The 23210-nt window shown below is 35.6% G+C and overlaps 1 long non-coding RNA gene across 2 annotated transcripts; it reads left to right on the top strand.

Moving 5' to 3' along the window:
• Window positions 1-2845: 2845 nt before the first annotated feature.
• Window positions 2846-12879, top strand: LOC309862908. 2 transcript variants are annotated; one of them, XR_014310787.1, is made up of 4 exons: window positions 2846-3036; window positions 8023-8376; window positions 11084-11179; window positions 11563-12879. It is a non-coding gene; the product is annotated as an uncharacterized lncRNA (long non-coding RNA). The 2 variants fall into 2 exon arrangements; XR_014310788.1 differs by having other exon boundaries at window positions 2887-3036; window positions 8023-8245.
• The last annotated feature ends 10331 nt before the right edge of the window (window positions 12880-23210 follow it).

The raw sequence follows: 23210 nt of genomic DNA, 5'->3' as shown, positions 1-23210 counted from the left end.
TTAAATTTTCTGTATGATTAGAAAGCAAGTTTTCCCTGGTCTATCATATTTATAGTTTGGAAGCAGAAATAGGGATATTACATTCTGTGTAAAAGATGTGTGGACAACCTCTAGGGAATAAGACTGATGACATATTTCCTTATTGGTTTAAATAGTTGCTTCATACACCCATAGCATTGGTCTTTTTTCCTGTTGGCTCATATCCTCAAGAGTATATGAAAATAATGCCAACAGTCAAGTTTATATTCTTTTTATTATCAATGAATATAGTAATTCATGGGAGCCACAATCATGTTAAACATTAATTGTTTAGAAATGTGCTGAAATAATTTATAATTAGAAAAATATTTTCCTTTATTAAAATCTAAACAAGCAGAACATAATGTCTCAACCAAAATCCTTTTAAGATGCATGGGGCTTAGATTAAAATTGACTCTAATGAAATTAGAATAACAGCATCTAAGACAAAAATTTAGACTTAATGTGCTCATTACTTGTGTTATACTCAATCATTTTACTGCAAGCTTTTATTTGTGTATAGTAGTTAATTAATACAAAAAAGATAAACTTTTTTTTCCAGCTTCTACTGTTGTATTGTTTCTTCTTAATTATCCTAATAAATTAGAAAAATTCAAATATATTTTTTCAATGATACATTAAAACATATATATATATATATATATATATATATATATATATACACACACATATATATATATATGAAGAAATTGGGCTGGAGATTGTAAATTGTCTAAACTACCAAACTTCCAAAATACCTTGGCAGCGTTGTCTTTGTTAATGAGCTTGGCATAAGGATTCTCCAGAAAAGGTATTAAGCTAAGGTGTTTTCTGTAAAGTCAAATATTCTTACTTGTACTCTTTCCAGATGGCTTTATGGAGGCAATCCTTTCTCAGCTGTCCATGAAACAAATGCAAGGCCATCCATTTGTTTGGGAATTACTTTGCCAGAATAGCTAAATCCATTTTGAAGGTAGCATGGGGAATGGGGGAATTTCATAAAAAGTTTGAGTCATCTTTGGCAATTTATTTATTTATTTATTTTTTTAATATTTTATTTATTTATTTGTCAGACAGAGTTCACAAGTAGGCAGAGAGGCAGGCAGGTAGAGAGAGGAGGAGGAAGCAGACTCCCTGCTGAGCAGAGAGCCCGATGTGGGGCTCGATCCCAGGACCCTGAGATCATGACCTGAGCTGAAGGCAGAGGCTTAACCCGCTGAGCCACCCAGGTGCCCCGGTGTTTGGCAATTTAATGAAATATTTGAACAGGTAAGATGGCTTAAAATGGAATATATTTGTGAATTCAGGAAAGGCAATTTCTCAAACAAAACTTATTTGCCTGGTTATAAGGCATTTGTTTAGTTAGATGCAACTTATTTAAATCCTTTATAGATTCTTGGATATTTTTTTAATAAAAGAAAAGGCAAGTATTTATTTTGTCAAAATGATCATGTGGGGGGCAATTTTGGATACTTGAAATCAGTATCATAAGTAAAACAAGAATAAATAAAATATTACCAAACACAGAACAGTGACAAAACATATGAAACAATGATTGCAGTTGTAAAGATGTGTATTTGACTATTAAAAAAAAAAAAAAAAAAAGATCACCAGATACAAATAATGGATTTACTACCCTTAAAATCAGTAATTTTTTTTTAGCAAACATACAACTTTTGGACTTAAAGATAAAGTAATAGAGTGGTTAAATATTTGGATACAACAAATTTCTGAAATGTAATATGCTTTCTATTTTCTCAAATATCTTTTAGACTACACATTTGTATCTTTATCTGTTTGTATCTATCTGTTTTTATCATATGTGTTCGACTGCTGTCATTTACCCTTTTATTTGAAATTGCTTTCTTAGAAATTGAGTTAATCAAAGACTCTGAAATAATTATTTATGTTAAATATCATGATGGTCTTAATTTTGTCCCTACACAGTTATAAAAAATTCATATGGCAATTAATATTAATATGACAATATTATGGTGCATACCATATTATATCAGGGGAAAAAGTCTGGTTTGTTTTTTTCCTTTATGAAACTTTTTTCCTAATCATTTCCATTTTCTAAATAACCTGGTTAAAGTGAAAAACCAAAATTGTTGAGTTTCAGTAAAACTAATTTTATACAAGAAAAATGTACATTTTTTCCACCATCAGTTGATACTAATGATTTCCAGTCAAAGGCAAAAATGTGAGAACCCAGAAAAAAGGCTTACCAGGGGATAGTAAATACAATACAAATAATAATAATGATAACTTTAGGCATAAACTCTACCAAATCAGAGCCTAAATCAAACATAAAAATATAAAACATATATGGCATAAACATATAAATTAATTTTATAGAATGGAGACTATAGGTACATTGGTTAGGACACTAGATTTGGTCATATGTGATTGCATGTATTATCCATACATTCATTCATTCAAAAACAACAACAACAACAGCACTACCAGATACCTATTATTGCCTAAGAACTATACTTGGCATCACTATATAATGTGAGCAAGATGCTAGATAAAGAAAGTACACTGCTGTCGCGCTCTCCCTGCCTGCAGAGATGACGCAACACCAACACACACAGGTAGATGCACACGCTCTCGTTTATTCCCTGGTCGATCTTTCCCGCTGCGGGGGAAGTTCCCTTGCCTTATATAGGGCATAACAGCCAATCACAGAGGTGTTCACATGAACAGGAGGTATACAGCCAATCACAGAGGTGTTCACTTGAACAGGAGGTATCTGGGGCTCGTAGGCAGTGGTGGCATACGGTGTTCATGTGACGAGCACGAGGTCACGTATGGCCAGGGCAGATGTTTTTTAGGCTGTCCTGCTGCTCGGGCTATGTAGCCGGCGCCATCTTAGGGGCGTGACCGGCGCCATCTTAGGGGCACGACCGGCGCCATCTTAGAGGCGCGACCCCGACACACTGCAATTGAAAGGTACACGGCTTTACAAAACCATAACTACAGAATGTGGTGATGTCTTCCTTAAAGAACTGACAAGTAAGTAGAGATGGCAAGGATGACTAGGAAGAATCAGACAAAGAAAAGGAAGAGCAATTGATGAGGCAGGAGAATGTCTCTGCTCTGTAGTAGGAAGTCTCATGGTGCATAGGAGAAAAAGAAGGAAGTCCACTGTGACTGAAATGGAAGTTGGAGACAAGTGATGGGAAGGAGGAGAGAAAGGAAAGTGAGAAACTGACCATGACATGCCCTGCATGCCGATATTAAGGATTTTTTGTTTTCTGTCCTAAGAAAGTCATTGAAAGTTTTAAGCAGGAAGGCAAGTTTCACCAATAATCATATAATAGTAATTTCATTCTAAAAAAGATACCTCTAGTTCATTCTAGAGGACATAGTTAGGGGAAGGTGGTGGGACAAGTCAAAATTTTGGAAGTTAGAAAATCTTTGCAGCAGTTCAGATATGAACTAATGTGGTTATGATGGATGTAGAGAGATAGTAAAAGATTTAAAGCATATTTAGTGAAAAAAAAAGAGAGAGATATTGATTTAGTGATGGATTGAATGAGGGGCATAGGGGAATGGTGAGGGATGATTTCTAGGCTTCTCGTTTTTACAGTTAGCTAAATGGTTGTTGCTATTATCTGAAATATAGAATTCTGGGCCAGCATGATTGGGAAGGAAAGGGGGAAGTTGATGAATTTAATTTTAGAAGTATTGAGTTGAAGCATCCCTCAAACATCCAAGAGGAGCTATCAGAGAATTAAACAAATATATAGGTATGGGTCTACAGAGGTCAGCCTTCATGGAGATTTAAACTTGAAAGTTATCTGTACATAGTTGATACTTAAAGCTGTGAGTAATGATGAGTTTCCCAGGAGAGGAAGTATAGGGGGAAACTGTGTAGAACCTACTTGACGAACCCAGGCATTTGAGAAGAAAAGACAAAGTGAGACCCATGTGATCTAAGAGGTAGGAAAATCCAGGGAAAGAGAGTATTACGGAAAGAAAGGGAATTGATGAAAGTAGTCAGTTGTTTGAAGTGAGAATGAAAATAGCTATAGAATTTAATGATATGGAGATCATAGTTAGCTTAGTAATCCTGAAATGGGAGGGGTGTAGGGATTAATACTATATGTACGCAGTGTTAGTTTGGATATATTAATATAAACATTAGGTTCAGGAAATTACTACATTTACTATATAATATGAAATGTAATGTAAAATGAGAAAAAAAATTTATCTCATCAGATGAGCTAGTAAAGAGTTCTTTGAATACATTTACTACTTAAAATTGATAATTCCCCAGTACTCCTGGCACACTATATTACGTGGGCAACAATATAGGATGGTGGTAAGAATTTTGGTCCAGAAGTTATAATGCAATGAGTCAAAGCTACATTTCACAAAATTAGAGGTATGCATTTTTGTGAACCTCAGTATCTTCCTGAATAACAGTTGTAACAGTAGTAACTCACTTATATCTCAGGATTGTTTTGAAGATTCAGAAAGGGAAAGAGAAAGGAAATGCATGGGATAGTATCTTTAATTTATAAAGCTATAAGTAAATAAATTATATAAGACATAGGTTGATCTGATTATGTATAATAATAATATGCTAAAAAGTGTCTCTACCTCTGTTTTGACACCCAGTATGCCATCCCATAAACTCTGTCTTTTACCTTATTATCCTCTGTGAATTTCCAGTACTGAATGAATTTCCTGTGTCTTATACATCTTCTTGTTTCACCACAGTGCCTAAGATAATACCTCTGACACGGTACATCATCAAAAATGTGTTTTTTTATTTAAATCTCAAAAAAGGTGTTAGATAAATTTGTTGTTTATTACATGTTCAGACATACCTAGAGAACTTCTGCTTTTGTACTAGTGTTCACACAGTAATTATTTCTTCCACTGGCTTTTAGAAGTTGTAATTAATTGAAGCAAGTAGTTACAAAGCAAATCAGTCACTACTGACAGTTGAATCCTTTAAACCATGTTGACACACGTATCTGAAGTTAAAATGCTGGGAAACTATTATTAAATATACTTATTTGTTCTTTGAAACACGATTGTATTTTCTCTCCTTTCCTAGCTGCTCTCTTTTCTCCTACTGCTTCTACCTTCAGTCAGTTAAGGATGGCCACGTTTCGCTCTGTGCTAAAGGATACACACAGACTTTGCTTAATAAATACCAAGTTGAAACCTGACAGGAATCAGTTGTGCCCCTATCCAGATTGATGGGCCCTTTCCAGGAAGCTTTAATGTGCACATAAAATGTCAACTCTCTGAAATAATTTGCAGAAGATTAGTTCCATGGTGATTCAATTTGATAAGAATGGGTATTAAGAACTACCTCAGTGGACTTATTTGTACCAGGCTGGCTTATTGGTCATTTCCATAAAGATCACTGAAGTGTAGATGATAAACTAGCAGGAGGAGTAGCTTTCAAACCACCGGCCCCCAACCATCCTGACCTGGCAGCCCTCTGATTGCTCAATGTTTTCAGGTTGCTTAATGTATTTCTCCATTACATTTATGACCCAGGATTCAGATTTGCAGCTCTCACTGCCAGCCTTTTGGCCTCGAATCCTAGTACCTGAATTCCAATTGTCTTCATCATATTTTATTTGTTTTTAAATGAGAGACCTGTACTATTGTGTGTCATCCAAAAACCAATAAACAGGAGGAAAATGTCAAAATGGAAATTTTTTTTTTTTTTTTTTTTTTTTTTTTTTTTTTTTTTGCCTGGGAATGGTGGAATCATGGATGATGTTTCTGTTTTGTTTCATTTTTTTCATCAAAGGTTCTTTGCTTTTCAAATTCTTTGGTCACCAGGAAAAAAATATCAAGCAAAATGTATTTGAAATGATGAATGAATACTAATACATCAGCCACACAGGTCCTTAAAACACCCAGAAATAGGAAGACAAGGAATTCTTTCAAACCTAGAAAAGATCCACTATCATTTTAGTTGAGACTATGAGTGTCATCAAACCATCAAACTTAATATATGAGAAAAAGTGTTAAGCGAGCACACACATAAAGGACACTTACCCATAAATAAGGACACATAAAGAATATTTATCACAGCAGAGTAGCTTTTACTCCAAAGATCCAGGGATCAAAGGGTATACTTTTTCAAATAACACCCAGTGATTATTTTCTGGAGCTGAGTTTTCATGAACCATTTGTTTTCACCTTCTAAAATCTTTGGAATAAAGCTCACATTCATCCATTTTATTATCTCTTTTTCACTTCCTTTTTTCATCCCTCTGAGCTTAGAAATTTCCTCTCCTCCCCTTTCCCCGCACAACTCTCTTCAAATGTTTTCCTGCTTAAAGTCCAAGGAATACAATGAATTAAATTCTAGAACATCAGACAGAGCAAATCACAAAACTAGGTCTTCTATATATTGGCATCCAGTACATGGGTGACAGCCCTCAAATTAAGTTTGAAATTAGTTTTTAATAAGAACCTTAAACAAGGATATGATTGCTGCTTACACACACCTCATGGGAAGGAGTGTGGCGACGATTATCTTAGATGAAAATATTGCATAACCCGACACCCACATACCCATGCGGCTGAAAGCTACATAAAGGAGGAACCCTGCTTTTAACCTGTATTTATTTAGCACCTTCCTGAGTGTATACAATAGAGTTGGTGCTGAAGAATGTTGGGGTTTCTCTACTAGATCTCTTACAAGAAGCATGAGGATCCCAACCTCTCCCAAATGGTCCTTAGGCTGCAACCCTGCTGTTTCCACTGAGGTGCTGACCGCCCCCATGGTTGGTGGAGGGCCTTGTTTTACACATGTGCTGTTGCCCGCAGGGTGATGGGGCTGCCAGAGCTCTATTACACAGCCCTGGCTCTCAGGGCACCAACACTTCCCTCAGTTCCACCCATGCCCTTCCCCAGTGGTCTACGCCTCAGCATGCAAGAGACACACTTGGTATGTTGAGGCCAGAAGCCAGGATTATCTATCTTTCCTTTTTTTTTTTTTTTAAGATTTTATTTATTTATTTGACACACAGAGAAAGATAACAAGTAGGCAGAGAGGCAGGCAGAGAGAGAGGAGAAAGCAGGTTCCCCACCGAGCAGGAGCCCGATGTGGGGCTCGATCCCCGGACCCTGAGATCATGACCTGAGCCGAAGGCAGAGGCTTTAACCCACTGAGCCACCCAGGCACCCATCTATCTTTCCTTTTATACTTTATAAAGCTACCTTCACCCCTCACCCCAATTCTACCAGTGTTTTGGTAAAACCACTGGTGGGTTTAAATGGCACATAACATTTTCTCCAGTAACGGCATAGGAGCTCATGAAGCAGGCAGAGAAGGATTTGAGTGACCAACTGCTGGGAATGGCCCGCTAAGCCTGTGCTGACGGGTGAAAGATTGCTCCAGACTTTGCGGTGCAAGAGAGGAGAACACCAGGAGGTCAACCTGCAGAGACAAAGACTCTCTGCTCTTCAGTGTACTCACAAATCTTTATCACTGTTTATCAAGCACCTGATGTGTGACAAGGGGGTCTTACTGAAACTCGGAGGATCTGTTTATGCGAAAGATAAGATATTCTAATCTGCATGCTCTAGGAGGTCACCTAAATATAGCCTATAGACAAAGCATGCACCTCTTAGATCACAGGTGGCGGCCTGGGCTGAGAAAGCTTCCAGGACATTCCCACTGCAGAAGGGTCAGGCATCCAAAGGTCTACACCCTTCCCTCAAACCTTCCTGCACCCCCCGGAGCCTGTGTTACATTATAGCAAGCCAGGTATCAGGGCTGATTTCATACTCTACATTAAAACCAACAGCAAACCACATGGCACTATAATCATTTCTTCTTCCAAGCACGATACTCTTCTATGAGTCAAGGCTGATCTTACTAAATTCATCTTTACTTAAAAATGTTTATAAAGCACTTGATTTGAGCTAAGCGTGGTTCTAAATACTTGATTAACATTCACCCATTTGATTATTACAATTCTAAAAACCGAGTACTTTTCTAACCTCTTTTCACAGATGAGGACACTGAGAAAGATTCCATGACTTGGTCAAGGCCACACAAATAACAACAAATAAAAAGGAAGAGTCAGGCTTCAAACCCAGGCATGCTGACTCCAGTTCTGTGCTGGAAACTACTCCTCTAAAGGCAGGTGCTCCCTCTCCTCATGAGAGCAGCTCTGGATGCCACGTAAATAGAACACCTGGCAAACCTGGCCGACCAGTTCACCGCACCTTCCAGGTTAGTCTGCAACCGCAGCCTTACTGCATGGACATCACATGCTTGAACTGGCTTCAGCCACAAGCAATTGGCTACATTTGTTCAGCAATCCTTATCGTTTTGTTCCTGCGCTGATGAAATTGCTCAGATGGGTATGTAACATCCTCCTGGGTACTTCTAAATACTTCTCTTCTACTTGTATTACCTTGTTTTGGTACAAAGCCAGACAGGTAGAAGAGAATACAAGGTCACAGATTCTGCAGCCAGACTGCCTGGGTGTGAATCCAGACAACTGCTTATTGTGTGACCTTAAGCAAGTCATACCTCTTTGTGGCTTAGTCTTCTCATGTGCAAAATAGGGGTAAGAACTGAATTTACTTTATAGGATTGATATGAGAATGAAAGTGTATAAGGCATCTAAATAGTGCTTAGTGTGTGGTAAGCATAATGCCAGTCTAAGAGTTATATAAATTTGTGTACTGTGCTATCAGTTTTTATGCTATTAGTTTGATTTTTTTAGCATAATAATTAATTTTTTATTTTTTATATAAACATATATTTTTATCCCCAGGGGTACAGGTGTGTGAATCAGGTTAGTTTGATTTTTTCTAATTATTGGATAATTGTTATTCATACATTTTTGCAGTTGTAGAGGTGCACAAAGAGTTTAGTCATTGTAAAAAAAAAAAAAAAATATATATATATATATATATATACCCTTTACCTGTACATTGCTGGGAAGAAGCCAGTTAAAAGGTAAAGACTTAAAAATTAGGATATAGCACACATTTCTCTGTGTTGGTTAAAGCCCCCGCTCTATGTATAATTCCACCAAGACTTGAGATCCCTTTCTAATTATGGGGGAAGCACACCCACTAAATATTTTCAAGGGTGGAATACCCATGAGATACGGAAATTTGGGTGGACTTTTTTTTAACCTTTTGGTTAATACACACACAGAATGAGAATCAAACATATTGAAATGCTCCAAACAAAACATATCCTTACCCTTATTTCCATTTATGTTAGCCACTTAAAGTATAATAGCTTGACTTCTGAAATAATGGGCCCCAAAATGTATGTATATATACATCTATATATTTACATAGCATAAGCAAGCATAAATAAGCATGGGTATAGAACATTTAATTTCTCATGGAAATGTTATTATTGAGGGGTATTTTAAAACTGATAAAGTGGTAGTATTTGATCACATGTGATTTAGTAATATGCTCCCAAACTGAGGTCAAATATAAGATGATTAGTCAAGTTATATCTAATATTGTTATAATCCTGTGCTATTTAGAAATGTCAACTGAGCAGTGACTTCAAAAAATGACACTCCATTTTCTTATCTTTCTTTTAAATGTCATATGAAAGAGCAAAATAGATGCAGGCTTGAGGGTATTTTGGGTTGTTTACAGTCTAAAGTTTTTATATATTGAAGTCAATATGTACTTGAGCCTCATTTATATAAAAATATATCCCCTGGTTTCAGTGAAATGTAAAACACAAACAAGTTGAAACGGAGCATAAGAAAGATTTAAAGAGGGGACAGTGAGAGAGAAGAAGGAACTTAAGGCCTCTGATTCTGCTTCACAGGCTCATCAAGCTTTTGTCAGTTCTCCATCACACATTCAACTGGGATAGACTGGTACAAGAAATCGTCCTTTTGTGTGGCTCTATTTTTTTAATGTTATTTAACACGTTCAGACTCAGATTCATATCCTGGCCCTGGGAGCTCCTGACATACATTTGCAGATTTCCAAGGGAGTGATGCAACTCCTTTCATGCAACATATATTTATCAAAAGTTTATTTTTATTTAAGATTTTATTTATTTATTTGACAGACAGAGAAAACAAGTAGGCAGAGAGGCAGGCAGAGAGAAACGGGGAAGCAGGCTCCCTGCTGAGCAGAAAGCTTGATCCCAGGACTCTGGGATCATAACCTGTGCCAAAGGCAGAAGCTTTAACCCACTGAGCCACCCAGGCACCCCATATTGATCAAAAATTTAAAATGTGACCGTCTCTGTGCTGGGTTTTGAGACAATAGAAATGTTCACAGAAACTGAGAAGAATATACATGTTCATAGTCATAGTCACCCTGATAACTTTTGTATGGCAGAAATATCTATAAGGTATGTTGGAAGCTTATGGGAGAGATATCCAATTCAGAAGGGGTCACCTAGGGAAAGACACGGGAGGAAGGGAGACAACCCATCTGAGATTTGAAGTATGGGCTCAAGTTAGTGGACAATCTGAAGAACGGAGTAGTAACAAACACAAGCTTTGGAGTCATTGAATTCCAGTTCTCCCAATAACTAATTGTTGGTTGGGATACCTGCCATACAGAGTTGTTCAGCCTCTTCCCTTGTACCAGTGTCTCCAGTCAAGGAATCAAGTCACAGCGAGCCCAAGCTCTACTTACTAACCCACAGCTTACGGAAAGGGCTGTGGCAGCTCAGAGGGAGCCTATTTTTCTGACTCGCAGGCACATTTGGGGCTTAAGACACATCCAATATTGGATTAATTAGTTCACATCATTAATCCTCAGATATCTAAAATGAAATTTATTGGACACCTGGGTGGCTTGGTCAGTTGAGTGACTAGCTCTTGGTTTCAGCTCAGGGCATGGTCCCAGGGTCCTGGGTTCGAGCCCTGCATCAGGCTGCCCACTCAGTGGAGAGTCTACTCAAGGATTCTCTCTCTCTCTCTCTCTCCCTCTGCCCCTCCCCTTGCTTTCCCTCTCTTTCAAGTAAATAAATTAATCAAAAAAATGAAGTTTATAATAGTAATTATCTCATAGTATTGTGATGCTTCTGTGAAATAATCCTATAATTTGCTTTTCATATACTTAGTTACAACACAACTAGTATTACTGTCATCACAAGAAAAGATGAAAGGAGGAAGATAAACATGAATAAGAGTGGTCACCAATGCCAATATTCTTCCAGGTGAAAGTCTCACAATATGGAGAAAAAAAAAAGATAATATATTCTGAGATGTGGAATAATCTCAAACATGAACTCTTTCTGACATCCTGAATTTAGAACAGGTTACTTTTCACTAGATAAAAGTTTTTCTTTACTTCTTATATATATATGTTTTTCTTTTTTTACTTTCTATCCACTTTTTTATTTCTACTTGGAATTTTTATTTCTTCTCCTTTCCTTTCCCACTCAGTATATAACTGAGAGAGATATAGCTAGCAGCAACTAAAAAGCTTCAAAGCCTACAAACATCTTTATAGTAGCCACTGAACTTTTATATATATTTATATAGATGGCTTTGAATCTGCTAATAGATAAATAAATAAACTTTAATTTTAATTTTTCAGCAAAATAAAGAATGAAATTTCAAATATCATACACTTTGCCCCTGCTGATTCTGTTTTTTCCTCTGGAACTACTCAGACCAGTGCCAGTGCCAAGGAAATGACTCTTTCTGATTAGAAAATAAATGGAAATTGAAGATCTGTCACAATGTATCCAGTAGAATTGCACAAAGCAAAATAATTCTTCAACTCTGTGATGAAAGGATGAGCTCCCTCTGTGATCATCACTTCCTGGGATTGAAGAGTTCATGGTTGTGTGGTTTGAAATTAAACTGAGTTCAAAAGTGTGAATTTTTTTTTCTATTTATCTGTTGAGGGAAGAAAACTGAAAGGACCATACCAGTAAGAAAATTTGTATGACTATGCAGCATAAGTCACCATTAGTAGATTAAGTAACTTCTCATATCATTATATTACGTAGAAGCCCATAAAATTAAAACAGGGACATTATTGTGATTTTAGTCTACATATTTTGATCTTTTAGTATTCTGTTATATCATTATTATATTCATGTTGCTGAGTATATATGAAAATTTCCTAAATGTATTATTGGAGGCTATGACATATAGCAATCATTGCTAGTTTATATAGAATATTAAATAAAAATAACAGGAAACAGGGAAACATTTTTATGGTAAATTAAGTGGCAGATGTAAAGAAGAACATCTTTGTGGCTACTTCCAAAAGTTTAATACTGAGACAGAAAAACATGGTGTTATTCATCAAAAACATAGCATGTTTATGGATAAGAGGAAGCATAGATGTATCTCCTCCAACTTTCTGCAATGGTAAATACAGGCGAGTAAGAAATAATAAAATAATAACAGCATGGGTTTCAGATAGTAAAATGTGTTTTTATTTTACAACAGTGCAAAGTTTTCATCAAGTTAAAAACTAATTAGAAAATATTCTCAAAAATAAGAAACAAGTTTTTAATTTGGAACTACAACTTTCTTACCTTTAATCATTCATTCATTGTTTCACTCACGATCTTTTATGGCTATATTTCAAATTGTATTTATCTAAAAATAATGTTGGGCCAATTATTGATCTTTTGTTTCTTAATGCTAATAGTTTTTCCTTCCTTCTACCATTTCCCTTACTAGTTTGTGAAAAGATTGTTGTTTAATTTTACAATGCTGCCTTTGGGAAAATATTTTTTTTTAAAAGGGGGGAGTGATTGGGTGTCTGAGTCGGTTAAGTGTCTGCCTTTATCTCAGGTCATGATCCCAGTATCCAGGGATCGATCCCTGCATCAGGTTCCCTGCTCAGCAAGGAGCCTGCTTCTCCCTCTCCCTCTCCCTATTGCTCCTCCTACTTGTGCTCTCTCCCTCTCTGTCAAATAAATGAATCAATAAAATCTTTAAAAAAAATACTGCCTTTATGGCTGCACAATATTTAGGTGTGATTGTAACTAAACGAGAGAGAAAACATGCTTACTGTGACAGAGGCTAAGACAGGGATGCCATAACTACAGGGAATTTGCATCTACCTTCTTGTGGAGAAGGTGAGAGAGACTTCATTTATATGAAGGAGAACTGTTATTTTGTTAGGCAGAGGCATATTGTTTATATTTGTCATGTCAGTTCAACACAGTTGTAGAATGATGTATTCCAATGCTGAGTAACCAAAACAGTGCACTGATTATTTATTAATGTTCTCTGAGCTCCAAGTAGAAGGCATAGAAGGAGATTGGGATGCAGGTCGAGGGGAGAAGGAAGTCCTTCTCTGACTGATGTCCCAGATATTATTGCTTAACAGTAGCTGTTTTCTCCAACCCATGTAGGCAGTTCTCCTCAAGCTTCTTTTGACACTTAGAGTCTCATCATTCTTCTTTAGTGGGACCAGCCACAGACAAATGACATTTCCTTCTCCGGGATCTCAGTTCCAGGTCAGTGGTTCCCTTTCTCAGGGATTCTAGGATCTGACAATGTAAATTCTTTTTGTTGGTGGTGGTGTCCTAAATTCTTTTCATTGTTGTTGTTGTTCTCCCAGACCTGTTTTCAGAGCTATTAGTTCTGGCTAATATTTCTGTTTTGTCTTTCTGCTCCTGTAGGCTTCCAACAGATTTTTAACAAACTCTCTATATTAAATACCTTCTTTTATTTTTTTAAGATTTTATATATTTATTTGACAGACAGAGATCACAAGTAGGCAGAGAGTCAGGCAAAGAGAGAGGGGGAAGCAGGCTCCCTGCTGAGCAGAGAGCCCAAAGTGGGGGTCATCCAGGGACCCTGACTATGACCTGAGCTGAAGGCAGAAGATTTAACCCACTGAGCCACCCAGGCACCCCATATATTAAATACCTTCTGCTGAAATATATGTATGGTTTTCATTTTCCTCACGGATGTGAATCAATAGAAATATTTAAACCAAAGTATTTTACTGTTTGGCAAAAATAGTTGAATTTATAAATGTTTACTTTATATACTATAAATCTGCACATACTTTAAAATCACATACAGAAAATGCCACATCATACCAACCTTAAAATACTAAAATTCAATTTACCTCATAATTTTGATACTTGGATATATGACGAATTTAACTTTTTGTGACTCATGAAGAATTGTGTACTTCCCAAAGAGACAATTTTGGTAGAAAAGAATTGGCTGAAATACAAAGTTTCTATTTTAAAATTAGTCAAAAATAAGCAGAAAAATTTGTATCAGTGATATTATTTTGAAAACATTGTGATTTGGAAATAAATATTAATTTATTTTGAAATTCTCTGAAAATCATCATCTATTCACTTGAAATATTTTGAAGAAAATAAAGCGATGGGAGAGTCCCTTGAGATAGTTCATTTCCTGAAAACATTCTCTGAAACAAAAATGCAACTTAACTGTGAATAAATAATTTGGAAAGGCATTAGAAAACAGAATGAAAGCAAAGGAGGAAAATATTCCAAGTTATATGTTCTTTAAGTGATTCTTTTAAAAGTGACAAATCCAAATAGAAATAGAATAATAACTGAAAAGTTGCCAGTTTTCATGAACCCATTTCCTGAAATATTTCACTAATGTATCATGAAAAAACTAACAGGCAATAAGATGACACTATATATCATAAATAACAAAAATGCACGAAATGCTGTCATAATTAAAGATACTTGGATATCATTAACATCAAAGAAACAGTTGGTACCAAATTATGCATGGTTGTAAAAATAAATTTTCAGAAAACAAAAGCAACAACAAACAAACAAAACATTGATTTAATAGAAAGCACAGCTCTACTTGTAATGGTGATGATGAGAAAGATAACACTGAGAGACTTCTAGCCTTGGCAGAGGAATGATATGGTCACATTAAATATCAATTATACATATCAATTATATATATATTGGAGGGGGCACTTGGGTGGTTCAGTCCATTAAGTGTCTGCCTTCATCTCAGGTCATGATCTCAGGGTTCTGGGATTGAGCTCCTCATTGGGCTCCCTGCTTCACGGGAGCCTGCTTCTGCCTCTCCCTCTGCCTGCGGTTGCCCCTGCTTATGCTCACTCTTTCTCTTTCTCGGTCAAATAAATAAACAAAATCTTTTAAAAAAGATATTAATTATACACATTGGATAAAAATTGTCAAAATACTATTTAAAGTGTACAAAAGCAGACCGAAGTTGTAGATGGAGTTAATCTCAAAAAATCTAACTGAAAGAAGTAAAAGATTTACGAGATTGTTTCTCCCTTTTGGGAATTTGCTAGAAGAGTATAATCACATTGGCTAACCAGCAGCACATAATTAGGAGACAATGATGTACAAATTTACAAATTAGCCCCTTTCCCGATATTATTCGATTTGCTAACCACTTTTTTATTTGTATCTACTTTGTTTTATACTTTTGTACATTTGATGAATCAATCCACATTAAATCTTTTGGGGAGAATAATTTAGTAAGTAAATAAATATATAAAAATCATCTTACGTATTTCAAAGGAATTAATAAAGTAAGTCCACTCAAGTCAAAAGGAAGTAGAGGTCATGCACAGGGTTGTTTATGTTTGTCACTAGTGAATATTCATTATGCCTCATTAACATGACAGCTTTTCTCTCCATTCAGTGATCAGGTAAATAATCCCTCATCACCTCAAACTGAAGTAGCTTTCTAACTGAATTCACCCTATCTTACTCCATCCATAACACGTTTTCTATCCTAAATAATTGAAGTCCACTACTTTCAAGCCATTCTGCTAATCATTTAGCTCGATAGTATGTTATCCACACTTTCTTTCAAGTACTGTATCCAATACATCACCACGGGTATTTTTATTTTTATGTCTATTTGTTTTTGTTTATTTTAACAAATAACTCTTCATATACTTACACCTTATGCCTCAAATATTTCTTTCTAAAATACCAGTTTTCTTCTCTTTTAAGGCTTTTATTGTCTTAACCATGTCATAATCATGTCCCATTGTTGCCCAAAGGGTATATACACTGCTACAAGATGAATTTTTCAAGCAAACAAAAAGATTTTCTATTTTTAAACTTCTGCTGTTTCCATTTCATCTATTCTATAATGCCTGACACTTTCAATCCCTTTATAAAGTTTTCCAAAATCTCACCTGATTCTAAGCAGAAAAAGCATAACTCCTGCTTTTCTCAAGCCAAACCTATTTCTCCAGCCCTACCATTATTCTCATTCTCTCTTACTCCTCACTATTCCTAACAAAAAAGAATATGTTATCCAGATTTGGGATCTATTGAATTTGCTAACATTCCTCCCTTTACCCATATTAAAACAATATATTTTTTAAAAGACAAACTCAGTCCCCACCTTGTCAAGCATTCTTTATCAAAATTTATTAGTCACAATAATAATACTATTGACTTTATTTTCTTTATTATGAATCTGATTGCTTAATTACATGTGGATTTAGAGTCTTTCCACTTAACTTAATCATCAGTGTCTCATCTGTCTATCTTGGTGGAAGCTCCTAAACAGAATTCTTGGCGGTAACCATTTCTTAAATCTACATATGATTAGTAAAATGCTCTACATATTGATGGCACCTAGCAAATACCATGTGTAAACACAGTTATTATGCATGTCAACTAACAACATCTGACAACAACTTAATTCATTTTGATCAAGAGCTCTTTGATAGACTGATTTGGAATGGACAATCAAATGAATATTTGGAAAGAAAAAAATTTTAAATCAAAATTGTCAAAAGAAAACCACAGCAAGAGGTCTTCCAAATGTGCCTTTGGGGGGAAAAAAAATACCATATGGTTTTAACAACAACAAAATCCAATTCCAGATAATTTTGTGTGTCGAACAGATTGGAGTTTTATCACAAATATGTTGGTTAGCTAGTGCATTCATTTGAGTGTGATTAACTTCTGGATTGTGGCAAACCTGTTTATGTATGAAATTATGGTTTGGAATGATCACACGTTGGCTTGTGATTCAATAATCTGGTTTGTATATAGAAAATCCATGTGCATATGGTATGAATGCTACTTGCAAAAAATATGATTCATAAGAAATGATAGTGTGAGTTTGCAGTGACTTGGTAAATTTGCTGAGAACTTCTTTTGTGACATATGCCCCCAAAAGAGAGTTTTAAATCCTAAATTTTATTTTCTTCATAGATTATAATCAAAAAAATATGAAACCATCTCTTTTGAATTCTCTTCTCAATCCTTTACCTTAATAATTTCAAAAAATTATAGTAGAGACTTTTTAAATGTTGTTGACTAGTCTATGTTCTTATATATATAATATTTGTAGCATTCACATTGCATAACTTTTAGGAACTTAGTAAAATTAAGACAAACCTTCAATGTATTGAAGTCTGTGCAACACTGGTTAAGTGAAGGAAGGCTTTGAACAAAATGTTTACAAAGGTTTTTTTAACAACCATTTTCTTTAGTTTCTTAGATAGGATGCCATTTTAGTTAGTTAATTGGACTAAATAGTTAGTTAATGGACTATTTATAAAGACTTCAGTTTCTGGGAATTTGGAGGAAAGTAATAGTAAAAAATTCTTCTGAGAGAAAACACCTTGAAATGTTTGATTTGATGTTTAACTTTTATTTATTTTTTATTTATTTGTTTTTTAAATATTTTATTTCAGAGAGACAGAGAGAGCATAAGAGGGGGTAAGGTCAGAGGGAGAAGCAGACTCCCTGCTAAGAAGAGAGCCCAATGTGAAACTCCATCCCAGGACCTTGGGATCATGACTTGAGCTGAAGGCAGGTGCTTAACTGACTGAGCCACCCAGACACCCAATGTTTAACTTTTAAACTAACTGTAAATCAAAAATAAATACAACATATAAATTATTGAATATTCTATCACAGAACTATATTTCACTATAAAAATGTATGTGTTGCCCACCAATCACTTATGTTCAATACCTTGAACATAATCTTTTCCTACCCACGCTGTTGTTGCCATCCGTGAAGTTATCCTCTCACTGTATCCAGGGTGCAACACATTTTTACAAGAGAGATATAACAAAGGCAAAGTACTTCAACCTTTTCTAATATAACAGGATGAAAAAATCAGTGCTGTATTTTTATCCTCCTCACTATAAACCCTGCCAACCAGAAAAGACTCAAAAGTGCTATAGGAAATTAATTCTGCAGTTACTGAGTACTTACCAAATACCGAATAAGCTCCTAAATTTTATAATGAAAAAGTACAGTGACAGTTCCTTTGCATAGTTTTCAAAGGTAGCAAATAATGTTGTCCTTTCTGATTTGACATCTTTTCTGGTATGTTCCCAATAGTGGCAACTATTAAAAAGAACAATACTCTAAAAATAGCATAAAGTCAAGAACCACATACTGACTTTGGAAAACATACAATGCCTATTATCATGGAGTGGCCTATAGTATTTTTTTTAAATAATTTAATTTTAAATAGTAAACCTCATCAGTACATGACTGTTTTTTTTTTTTTTAATTCCATTTACTGAATATCATGTACTCACATGATGGTGGGTTCCAAATTTTGTTTTGACTTGAAAAATCTGAATAAAGGACATTTGAGTGTGCTTGGAAATAATATCAGAGGACGCCGGGTAGCTCAGTTGTTAAGCCTCTGCGTTCTCTCAGGTCATGATCCCAGGGTCCTGGGCTCGAGCCCCACATCGGTCTCTCTGCTCCGTGGAAAGCCTGCTTCTCTCTCTCCCATTCCCCTATTTGTGTTCCCTCTCTCACTGTGTCTCTGTATGTTGAATAAATAAATAAAAATCTCAAAAAAAAAAAAAAAAACAGATGTAATACCAGATATATGACCTGAAAAAACAAAAAGTTACTTAGGAGATTTTGAGAGTGATTGTGGCTTTAAAAGAAGTACAGCGTTTCTCTCAAGACTTTCATATTTTAGAAAAATTTCAGATTCTTAGCAAAACTAAGAAGAAGGTATGGAGATTTCCCATATATTTAGTGCCCCTTCACATGCATATCCTCCATTATCAATTATCTTCCAATATCATGCTACGTTCACTATAATTCATGAACCTATATTGACATATCATCATCACCTAAAATGCATAGTTTATACTAGGGTTCGCTCTTGGTGTTGTACAGTCTATGGCTCTGGATAAATATTGAATGGCCCCCATGCATCATTTTAGTATCATATAGAGTATCGTCACAGCCCTAAAAGCCTTCTGTTTTGCCTCTTCAACCCTTCTAGGTCTCTGCCCCAAACCGGACCATCCTGATGGTTTTGCTATCTCCACATCTCCACAGTTTTACTTTTTTCAATCACCCATATAGCTGGAATCATAAAGCATGTAGCCTTTCAGATTGGCTTTTTTTTTTTTCCCCCAGATTGGCTTCTTTCACTTAGTAATATGCATTTAAGCTTCCTTCATGTTTTAGTATTGTTATTTGCTTTTATTTGCAAAATTCAAGAGAGGATAACTTGTTCACTGAAAACTTTAAAAGAATAAAATAGAATAATCTACCTATGTATTCATAAAACCCGATGATACAGACAACGATGATGAAGATGATGGGAAATGTATGTTAAACTTAACATTGCACTTTGAATTGTAGGCTGTCTTTTGTTTTGGTTATCTGAAAGGCACATTCCCTGAGCAAGAGGGAATTCTCCAGCAGTCTGTTTTTGTACTTGAGCTACACGATCCGCTGTCCTGGGCCTCCAGTCTGCCAACCTACAATGAAGATTTTGAACTAGGCAGTGTCCATAGTCACATGAGTCCATTCTTTATAATAAATATCTTTTGCTATACATACACTTCCTAATAGTTCTATTTTTCTGGAGAACACTAATACACCTACTTTTTCATTAATTTACATTTCAAACCTGGAATCTCAATCTCTCTCGCCATCATCTATTTATCTATGTGTGTGTGTGCATATATGAATGTGTATATGTGTGTGTGTGTGTGTGTGTGTGTGTGTGGATATGCATATGATAGAGGTCATGATAGAAAAATATTAATGTAGATATATATATAGATGATATAGATGGATATAGATACATATACAGATACAAACATGGCCAGGAATCTTTGAACAAACCTATCTCTAGTGGTCTAGGGGATTTCAGGTTATTTTCCATGTGATGATGCTTTGTCATCTATGAATACTTGAAATTAGTAAATTGTCACAAAGAAAGTCTGATAGAACCAGGCTTAAGCCATTCCATTCCCATGAGGCAATTTAAGTCAGTTATAACAGGGAAATGGAATGAAAGGACACAATGTTCCTTTGTCTTTGTTTCCCACATTATGTCATGAGAAATTCTTTCATGCTTGCCACGTTGTGATATCTCTGATGGTGAATAGAGAAGCCAGCCCCTTAGTGATGCAAATGAGAATGAAAAAGTTGTAATTAGATGTCATCACAGTCAATCATCTAAGCATAAAGGAGAGAGGGAGGTTATCTCAAAGGAGAGAAGCAGTGTGTCCAGATTGTGTCCATAGAAACACAATGTCTTTGTCTATCCTCCTCAAACACAGGGTCTGGAATCGAGGATCAGAAACCAAAACTGTTAAGGGAATAGACTTCATCATCAGAAGAAAAGAAAACAAGCCTCCGTGGTTGTATTTATCATCCCATGCTAGCTTTGTTTGGGAGAAAAACTATCTTCATTTAAAAAAAAAAATTACTTCTGATCTGCCTCTTAGCTTTCTAGTGTCTCAGAGTCTCAGCTGATAAAAGAAACTGATTTATTAACAGAAAATGTGGCAAATTAAAAGGTATCTTTCCTAGTATCCTTCCATAATTCCCTTAAAACAGTAAGCTTATCCTAACTCTAAAGATAAACCTTGTGATTTTAAGGGATTAAATAAGATCACCCAGCTTCTAAGTGGCCATGCACTGATTTCTGAAGAAGTCTGATTTTAAATCGCAGGCATTTTGGCTACATACAGTACACTCATCACTAAGCCACCGTCTTTCTGTTTCTCCCTGCTGGAATAAAAATGTCACAAGGCACAGTGCTATGTGTTATATATGTATGTGCTACATATACATCTATCTATAAGGGAAACACTATTCAAGTTAATAAATAGAACATTATCTAGTCTTTTTGTTTTTTAATCTGTCTCATTTGTGTTTTCCATTGGGAAATCAACTAAGCAAGGAAGCAAAAGCAATTGTTATTTTGAGTAAAATAACTTACTTTTGTAAAATTTCATGGTTCATTCGGGACATGAAACTTTCCTCTGCTGTGAGTCTTGGCCACAGACCGCTGAGCAGACCAAATCTGAAAAGAACATTGTTTACTTTTGTCAACATTCAGTACTTAAGTATTTAAATATTTCATATGAGATTTTTTTTTGATATTAGAATACTTGAGATGACTTCTTAGTGCTCTGAATGAAGTCAATAACCTGTGACATTTACTGCTAGAAAGATAAAAATAATATAAAATAATCAAAATAATGATAATATGAATGTCTACAGTACCTTTCCTTCTAACCCTCTATTAGAAACTTTCTTACAATAAGTTCATCAACTCATAGAAGGCTTCTTTATCCCAGGACTAGAGCATTTTGTCTCTGTGGAAGAACTACATTTTGGTTTAAGAACGTTATTAAACCATGGGTCTGTGTTTAAATGTCAACCTTGAAATGTATTACATTTCCAAAAGTCAATAAGGTTTCAATTTACTTTTGGTAAATATATCTTTTATTTGGAGAAAAATAAGAAACTGTCAGAGGATCGATTCTCATGTGGTCCCTAATATACTAGTTTTTCTAATTTATGTAGAGCCTTATAAAAAGGACACTTTCTGTTTGTCAGTGACATTGTCACTAATGTCACTAATGACATTATCTTAGATTTGTGTAGGTGTGTTTCCAAATTCTTGAAAATCAAGCAATTACAATCTGTTCTTTCCTAATGATAAAATTTTGGGCCCATTATCTGTCTGGTTTTTGTTGTTGTTGTTGTTGTTGTTGTTGTTTGTTTTACCCATATAGCATATAAAAGCTTGTATTCTGAACCAAAATGATGTGCCCCATATATTTATAAAAGGTTTTCTTTTCTTTTTCTTTCTTTTTTTTTTCTGATTCTTTTATCGCTTGGAAACATATGACTTACAATTTTCCTTTGTGTGTATAGTATGGATGCGTGTTTGTGTGGGGAAGAGTTTAGGAGTAACCTGCTAGGCACCTAGAAAGATTTGTTTTTCTTGTCAGTTAAACAATACCGTTGTCGGACTCCAATCTTTTCCAACTGCAAAGAAATGCCAGTCCATGTCTCAAGAGGGACAGAGTTCAGGGAATTGTTTCTTCTGATAAACCTGCAGTTGACTCTCTTGGTCTATTTTGAAGAAACGGGTCAGATTAGTGAAATGTCATTTTTGTTGTTTGTCTTTTGCAGTTTGTCAACTTGGAATGCTGCAGAAGTTTAAGAGCCAAGAGCAATGCTGGCACAGCTATAAGGTCACGGGTACCTTAACACATGCCAAAAGTGGGATGGTGGGTCTCAAAGCACTGTAAGTTCAGGGGAAAAGATATCAAAAAGTTTGCAGGCTGAGTCTTTAAATTCAGTAATTATGTGAAATTATTCTACGAAGCTGAACTGTGCTCATTTAATGTTGTGCTTCTGTAGCTGCTAATATCCTCTCAAAATATGAAACTCCTGTTTCAATAGCAGATGTGTGCTAGGTGTGAACTATATGTTAAGGATGTCAACACTTGGTTTTCACTAGAAAGATTTAGATGCTACTGAGGATTTGGAGATAAAGCAGACTCTGTCAGCAACCTTGCCACGAACACAAATATCTACCAGCTCAACTGTCTTATATTAGCTATTCAACTGCCTAAAATTACTTTTTAGAGCTTGTGATTGTCCAGTCAGTCTGTATAACCACCAGGACCACCACCTTCATCACGACTCATGATTTTATTCCTAGGACTACTCCAAGGTCTTTCGCTACCACATGGCATTTAATCTTCACCAAAACTTTAAAGGGTAGGAACTATAATTATGCCCATTTCACAGATAAGAAAATGGGGACACAGAAGCTCTAAGTCACTTGTTCAAGATCCAACAGCTAATAGAAATAAAAGCAAGACTCGAACTCAGGAATCCTGGCTCCAGTGAAAAGCCTGCTTTTAAATGTGAACATAATTATACATTAATTGAAAAAAGCACTAGCTTTCTTGGGCTGCCGTAGCAAAATGCCACGAACTTGGTGGTTTAAAAAACA

This window comes from Mustela nivalis (assembly GCF_964662115.1).
Source record: "Mustela nivalis genome assembly, chromosome: 4".
Classification (NCBI taxonomy): Eukaryota; Metazoa; Chordata; class Mammalia; order Carnivora; family Mustelidae; genus Mustela; species Mustela nivalis.
Note: the sequence above shows the minus strand (reverse complement) of the source record. Positions and strands in the feature narration are given on the sequence as shown.